Here is a 9,178-nt window from a genome sequence, read left to right on the forward strand (position 1 = left end):
ACACAGGAGGAGCAGGGGCGTAAGAGGTCCCCAATACCCTCTCCCTCCCCGCTCCTGACTGTTTATGTAGTGTGTGTTGTGTGCAATTAAAATTGAGGGGCAGTGACTGCAATGAGCCGCGAGCCGGGCCACCTAAGTGGCCCCGCCCGCCATGCACCGCATGCCATGCCCCCCAGGTGTTGTTTGTGTGTTGTGTTTCTTGTGTTTTGGTGTCTTGGTGCAATTAAAACTGAGAGGCGAGCAGCCACGGGGTGCATCCAAGGAGACCACTGAATGGTCTCCTCCGTTCCACCCCTCATGGCCCCACGCCTCCCAACTCCCTACGTGTGTGTGTGTGTGAGACAGAGAGAGCGGGAAGTAAGAGGGGTCCACACTAGCAACCTTAAAACTGCTAAATGTACCTTACTGTAAAAAAAACAAAAACAAAACAAGAAACAACACAAAAACAAATAAAACCTTAAGTGTGTTACACCCACACCAGTCTCTGCCGTGGACACACCCACTCTTTCCCTGCATTCCCACTGTCAATGTCCTGAGTACCGATCATCAACACCTGTGACCAATTTACGTATCCGGCTTTATAAGCACCAACTCCACAATCACACCTTGTTGGACCTCGTTCCAGCATAGATGGACTTTTCTTCTCTCCCCTTCCTGGTCCTCAGTCTGGTTTCATCTGGACTCCAGTGGTTTTCCTCCTTTGCCTTCAACAGTAAGATTATTGTTTGAGATCAGAAGGGCTTCAGACTAACTGTTTTTAACAAGGAGCACAGTGGCTTTTCAGGAGCGCAAGCAGAAACTTTAAGGGCGCACACTGAAATCGCCTTGCATAGCAAATATTCACATTTCCTCTCATTTTCACTGTATTAGTGATAAATACTTGAACAATAAATTCAGAAATTACAATGTTTACAATTCACATTTTATTGTGCAGCAGTTGACATAACATAAAAAATCACACATCTTACTGACCGCACTAAAAAAAAACAAGCAGACATAGAACTTATCAAATCAAATCAGATTTGAAGAACGACAACTTTGTCCCCATCGCCCCCATAGTGCATGGTAGCAACGGTCACTTCCGTTAAGAACCTTTCAGAGTAAAATTGTTTAATTTCACAGAGGACCCTAAACCTACTTAATTATAATAATGTTAACAAGAATATTTTACAAAAATATTTTTACCATCAACTGTACAGATATGCTCTTTTTGCTCTGAAAAAACCTGCTGTCCATCATGTTGCAGCAAGTACAAGTGAACGATGGAAAACACACTGATTTCTTTTTTTTTTTTTTTTTTTTTATGACTATACTGAACCTGCTTCACTGTTGATAATAATAGTGATATATTATTTAGTTTTCTAAAATAGTGGGAGGGGGGGGGAGAAAGCGAAAACTCCACATGGATGTCCTGTGAATAAGAAAATGTTGATATCTGCGGTAATACACCTTTTTTCGGAGTAGCTGTCAGTTTATCTTTCATAAAATCAGTTGCATACACAGCACTTTCCACCCTCATTCAGTTAACACACTGGCATTTGTTTGAACATAATACAGTTTAATCTGTCATTAGCTTGTTTTGCTACTTACTCTACTTGGTTCGTAAACAACAATGAGCAAAGCTTACAGATCTTCAATTTCCCACCTAGAAAATATTGTTCCTCCGAGTTCTGACTTCTAAGGCAAATAGAAGCAACTTTTGGAGTGGATTTGGCAAGCATTTCCTTATAATCCCAGTTCAACTGCAGTGAGGCACAGTTATTTTAGGTAAAAGAGATTCTATTCTGGTCTGATGTTGTTCATCGCAGAGGTAAATCCAGCAGGAAATTTAAAGCTCCAGCACTCACTCCACCATCTGAAGTCTCACTGCATAATAAATATGATGTGTTGAGTCATATTAAAATGAATGATGATGAATGTAATGCAAGGATTTATCAAAATTCAAGAAATAGCCCTAAAACTCAGCCCAGGGCTAACCAGACCAGGAGGAGAGGCCAAAATCCCACAAACAGGAGGACTAGAGAAGCTATCGGCACCTCCACACAAAAACAAATAGACACAATTCTGATTGGGGACTCTATAACACAGCATGTCAGGATGGCAAAGACGGAAAATTTAACACTTTTTGATACATCAGTCAGGGAACTGACAGAGATGTTGCCGACCATTCTGTCTTCACATCCAGATGGTATGAAGATTATTGTCCACACAGGGTCTTTTGATATTCTGAGGAGGAAAATTGGCTCTGAGATCCTGAAAAAAGACTTTTCTCTGCTGTTGGAGAAACTGTGTCAGTTGGGAGCACACCATGTTTACATTTCAGGACCCATTCCTACAGCGGGTAAAGGAATTGAACTTTTCAGTAGAATTCTTGGCCTGAACACATGGTTATCAAACGCATGTATCACCCATGGGATAAAGTTCATTGATAACTTCAATATCTTTTGGAACTGTAAGGAGCGATTCAGACCTGATGGTGTGCATCCAAATCTAACTGGATGCAGATTACTTGGTGCACACTTGCGTCATGCTGTTGGGACGGCAAACCCAAACATGAGTGTACAGATAAGAGCGAAGGACACAGCAGAGAAGCGATCAACTGCCAGCTCTCCCCCCTCACCAGACCCTCTTCTCCACATCACCCAAGGCCTTAAAAGGATGTCTCTATCCAGGTCTGAACCCCAGCGACCACCATCTACCAAGAAATACAGGGCTCCCCCCCCTCCCCCTCCTCATCCTCCTATTAGATCATCTGTCCTGACCGAGCAGGGCATGGGAGGAGGTTCCCAGAGCAGCAGAATTCACAACAAAGATAACATGCCATGATGCGTTCAGGGTCCTTGCTGTAGTTTTGCTACTACTGACAGCTGTTCTGAGATCAAGCCTGGACCCAGTAGGATTCCTGTGTTAGTTAGTAAAATAAGGAATCGAACACGGTCAGTTTGTGGGGTGAATCGATCTAATCTGTTAACTGTACCTTGTATAACTCAGAATACAACAGAGACCAGTGTAAACTTCATAAAGCTAGCTGTACTAAATGTTAGATCTCTGTCCAACAAGTCACTGTTAGTTAATGACTTCATCATTTCTCACAGTTTAGATTTTCTTTTTCTGACAGAAACATGGTTAACAGAAGACACAAGTGCTACAGTTCTTAATGAAACAGCACCCCCTCATTTTAGTTTCATGAATAAATGTCGAAACGGGAGGAAAGGGGGAGGAGAAGCTGCCTTATTTAAAGATTCATTCCAGTGTAAAGAAATGTCATTTGGTGATTTTACTTCTTTTGAATATCTTAGTTTTATTTTAAGGGGCATTCCTAAAATCCTATTTCTAATCATCTACAGACGTCCAGGACACTGTGTAAATTTTATTGATGAATTTTCTGAATTATTGTCGGTTATCTCTACTGATTTTAACCATTTCATCTTAACTGGGGATTTTAACATTCACATAGATAACATGACGGATGGTAATGTCAAGGAATTTTGTTCCATATTGGACATGTTTGGTTTGTGGCAACATGTTAAACAACCGACCCACATTCGAGGTCACATTCTGGACCTGGTTATTTCAAAGGGTGTTGATATTTCTTCTGTTGCGGTCACTGACTTGGCCTTGTCTGATCATTTTTGTATTTTGTTTGATTTACTGATCACTCAGAATGTTCAACCAACCTGCTTCTCCGTTAGGAAGAGGTACATTAATGAAAGAACAAGTGCTAAGTTTGTGGAGGCCATAGCTATGTTACCAACAACCAGTGCAGAGTCAGTTGATAGACTCCTGGATAATTTCAATCTGAAAATCTTGAATGTAATGGATGCTGTTGCACCGATAAGAATCAAGAGCAACTTGAGCAAACAGAAAACACCATGGAGAAACACCACTGTGGTTACCAGCCTAAAAAGAGAATGCAGAAAAACTGAGCGGAAATGGCGGAAAAATAAACTTCAAATTTACTATGAGCTGTACAAACAAAGCCTGCGTAACTATAACAATGAGTTGTGCAAGGCCAGAGAGCTGCATTTATCTGAAATGATTAACAGGAATGTCAACAATTCTCGCACTCTGTTTGCTATGATTGAAAAACTTACAAATCCTCCTAAACAGATAAGCCCAGAGCTCCTTTCCACTGAGAAAGGCAACCAATTTGCAAACTTTTTTAGCCAAAAAATTAAAACAATTAGGCAAAATATTAATTCCACACAGTCAAACAAGAAAATGAGTCTGTGTCTAAAACCCGGAAATAATTCTGATGTCATGTCACAATTTAAAATGGTGAATTTAAAAGTCCTACAAGAAACAGTTTGGCATTTGAAATCAACAACATGCACTCTGGACATGATACCATCCGACTTTTTAAAAACAGTTTTTACCTCAGTAGAAAGTGATCTCCTACTGATAGTTAACAGCTCACTGGCATCAGGCATTTTTCCCAAGTCACTAAAGATAGCTGCTATTAAGCCACTCCTAAAGAAAAGGACTCTAGACGCCTCTATAATGAACAACTATAGACCTGTCTCTAACCTCTCTTTTATTTCCAAGATTATTGAAAAAGTTGTATTTCACCAGCTTCATGACTTTTTAAATGAAAGTGGAAATCTTGATAAATTTCAGTCCGGCTTCCGACCTCATCACAGCACTGAAACAGCTCTGGTCAAAGTGTTAAATGACATTAGGTTGAATACCGATTCTGGTCAAGTATCAGTCCTGGTTCTGTTGGATCTCAGTGCTGCGTTTGATACTGTAGATCACAGAATCCTGTTGCACAGGCTGGAAAACTGGGTTGGACTTTCTGGAGCGGTCCTTAACTGGTTCAGGTCCTATTTAGAAGGCCGGAGTTATTTTGTTACGATCGGCAGCTATGAATCCGAGCGAGTGGCCATGACTTGTGGAGTCCCCCAGGGGTCAGTCCTTGGACCTCTTCTGTTCAACTTGTATATGCTCCCTTTGGGTAAAATATTACAAAACTATAGCATTAGTTATCAAAGTTATGCAGATGATACACAACTTTATGTGTCTCTGTCACCAGATGACTGCAGTCCAATAGACTTAATGTGTCAGTGTCTGGAGCAAATAAACACCTGGATGAGGGAGAATTTCCTACAATTAAATGAAGACAAAACTGAGATTATTCTGTTTGGTAGCAAAGAGAAGAGGGTCAGCATTGGCAAACACCTGGAGACTCGGGCTCTTAAAATTACCAACCAAGTTCGTAACCTGGGAGTGTTGATAGACTCAGATCTGACTTTCAGCAGCCATATCAAAGCTGTCACTAAGACAGCTTTTTACCAGCTCAGAAACATCAACAGAATTAAAAGTTTAGTCTCCCAGAAAGACCAAGAGAAACTCATCCATGCATTCATCTCCAGTAGGCTGGATTACTGTAATGGTCTTTTAACAGGACTTCCTAAAAAGAGCATTAAACATCTGCAGCTCATCCAGAACGCTGCTGCTAGAGTTTTAACCAGGACTAAGAGATCTGAACACATCACACCAGTTTTAAAATCTTTACACTGGCTTCCAGTCAGTCACAGAATAGATTTTAAAACCCTTCTGATCATTTACAAATCCCAGAATGGTTTAGGCCCAGAATACATCTGTGATATGTTCAGAGAATATAAACCTAGCAGAGCTCTTAGATCCAAAGACTCTGGTCAACTAGTCCAGGCCAGAGTCCAGACTAAACATGGAGAAGCAGCATTTAGCTGTTATGCTGCAAACAAATGGAACAAACTGCCAGTGGAGATTAAACTTTCCCCAAATGTAGACATTTTTAAATCCAGGTTAAAAACTTTTCTTTTCTCATGCGCCTATGCATGAAATCTGCACGGTAACTTTTTTTTTTTAACTTATCTTGCTTTTAATCATTTTAATGTAATTTATTATTTTATTGTGATTATGTGTTGATTATGTGTTGATGCCTTTTACTATTCTAAATATCTGTAATGTCTTTGTTTTATGTAAAGCACTTTGAATTGTCCTGTACATGAAATGTGCTATACAAATAAACTGCCTTGCCTTGCCTTGCCTATTCTTAAAAATTAGTCTGATAACTAATCCACATTTTTACAAAGGCTAAAACACTACATGAAGACAAAATGGAAATTTGTTGTGCCTATGTGGTATAAAATATAATATGGTATACAATATGATTATGAAAAATATTAATGTTTTCATCATTTCAGTCTCAATCACACAGTGCTCAAATGGGTCAGAATATCATGGGTTTTATTGACAACAGATAAAAGCAGTATGTTACATTATTAAAATAGGCATCACATCTTAAATGTGGCACAACAATAATATACATATTTTATTCCTACTCAATGTTCCTTTATTGCAAATGTTACATGATTACAACCAGTTATAATTCACAATGAAAACATTCCTATGGTTCTGAGTATCTATTTCTCACATTTAAGTCATCTACAATCAAAAGTAGTTTATATATATATATATATATATATATATATATATTCAACCCTGTTACTATAATTTCAAATTTGTTGCTGTATAATTTCTATTGAAATAATCTTAAATGTTTTTTAATTTATGCAGCACTGAGTTATTGTCCTTGTAATAGTTTTACATGCTGAAATGGATTAAAAGATTTGTACCCCGCTGACACGGTTTTTCTTTTGTGTCTGTCCTTTCTAATGTATAACCAATAAAAATTGAGTGATTGAGATATATATATATATATATATATAAAAGAAACTGCTATCATTGTAGTATGTACATATATATTACAATACAGAAAAAACTTCTTGAAAAATACAACTGCCAAGTAAGCTGATATGCAGTAATTGAAGTTGTGGTAGGCTGCACAAATTTACATTTGTATGAAATTTTGTTACAGTCTGTCCTGCCACTCCTCCAGCAATCCCCTGTCCTGCCACTCCTCCATTCACTCCTCACTTCCCTGATCCTCCACACCAGTTCCAGATCCGCTCATCATAATCAAGTCAACCTGCCACACCTGTCTTCCATTGTTTCACCAGTCCTCATATACTCCAGCACCACAGTCACTCCCTGTCGGACCTTAAACCTCACACCTAATGGACTCACTCCCTCTCCGTTCCCAGATTCCTCACCCTGTATAGGTAACTGTATGTTTCTCTTCTGGTTTTCTGGTTTCTGAATAAACCTTGTTAACGTTCCCTTGTCTCCCCGGAGTCCTTGTGTAACAAATTTCTTATCGCTTCAGAGAAATGAGGTCAGGACAGATAAAGCTAACTCCAAATTGTACAAAGAAATTGAAAGATTAAAGATATTGCTGAAAAAACAAACAACTGCTGCCTGAAAATACCAGAACAGCCTTCAGAGACTGTCACATCTGATTGAATCCCCTCGCTCAAAAACACAGAAACGGATAGAGTCCGTGCTGACATTCAAAGGACTCTGCCTCTTCATAATTGAATGATATCTAATATCAGACAAAAATACCAAGACACCAAAGTGGATTTTGTAAGACAAACCACAATGGACTGTAATTTTTTTTTTTTGATTGATTGAGTCTTTATTTGAGCACAAAACAAGATAAAAAAGATATAAAAGTGCAAGCCATTGCAAGCACAACATAAAATAAACTAAAGAAAAACACAATGCTCAAAAGGAGTAGGCTGAAGCAAAATGCTTATAAATGCCTACCCCCTATACAACCTATTAAAAAAAGCACATTTCACGATACGTTTAAAAAAAATGATGTTTGTATATTTTTTTTAAATGATCTATATTTGCACAGCCCTTAAGCTTTCCGTCTAACCCATTCCATAAATGTACTCCTCTTATAAAAAAACTCATTTGTCGAAAGGTTGTTCTTTCTTTCATTTTCTTAAAATTCAACTCATCCCGAAGGCTATAACCCCCTCTCGGTCTCTAAATATGCTTTGAATATTCCATGGAAGCATATTTTTCCTGACTTTGTACATTATTTGAGCCGTTTTAACCTTCATTAGATCCATTAACTTTAAAACCTTTGCCCTTAAAAACAAAGGATTTGTGTGTTCTCTGAATCCTACATTGTAGACAATTCTTATAGCTTTTTTCTGTAATGTGCAAAGAGGTTGGAGGGTGGTTTTATATGTGTTTCCCCATATTTCCACACAATAATATAAATAGGGTAAGACTAAAGATGAGTATAGGGTCAACAAAGAGTTAGAGTCCGGTATATGTTTGGTTTTCTCTATAACTGCAATGCTTTTTGAAAATTTTGATTTCAAATAGGCCACATGAGATTTCCAGCAGATTTTATGATCTATGATCACACCAAGAAATTTATGCTCATATGTTCGATCTATACAAGTCTGATCTATGACTAGTTGGGAATTAGATGCAATATTATGATTTCTGAACCACATTATTTTGGTTTTGCTCAAATTTAAAGACAATTTGTTTCTGTCAAACCAAAGTTTTCATTTTTGCATTTCTGTTGTGATTTTATCCAAAATCTGCTTTGTACTAGTGTCATCAGCAAACAAAAATAATTTTAAATCTTGAGAAATATGACATACATCATTTAGATAATAAACAATATTGGCCCTAAAACAGAGCCTTGTGGTACCCCGCACTTTATTTCCATAAACGATGACTTACTCTCTTCAATTTGTACAAACTGAGTTCTATCTTGTAGATAGCTTTTTACCCAATCACATACAATACCTCTTATTCCATATTTTTGTAATTTGTCAATTTAAATGTTGTGGTCTATGGTATCAAATGCTTTTTTAAGGTCCAGAAATACACCAGCAGCACATTGTTTAGAATCTATGCATTTTGTAATTTCTTCTGTTAGTTCTAACAAAGCAAGAGAAGTGGATCTTCCAGATCGAAAACCATACTGGCTGTCACTTAATATGTTGATTTTATCCACAAATTGTAAAAGTCTGTCAGAAAACAATTTTTCAAGAATCTTGGAGAATTGTCATAGTAGTGACACTGGCCTGTAATTTGTGAAGTTATGCTTGTCTCCTTTCTTGTATAGAGGTATTACTTTGGCCATTTTCATCTTCTGGGGAAATTTACCTGTTCTGAACGAAAGGTTGCAGATAAATGTTAATGGTTCTGCAATATCTTCTATAACATTTATAACAATTGACATATCTATATCATTCCAGTCATTAGATATTTTATTTTTCCATTTATATACAATTTCTTGTACTTCGCCTTGTTCTAT

The sequence above is a fragment of the Melanotaenia boesemani genome, chromosome 2, assembly GCF_017639745.1.
Source record: "Melanotaenia boesemani isolate fMelBoe1 chromosome 2, fMelBoe1.pri, whole genome shotgun sequence".
Classification (NCBI taxonomy): Eukaryota; Metazoa; Chordata; class Actinopteri; order Atheriniformes; family Melanotaeniidae; genus Melanotaenia; species Melanotaenia boesemani.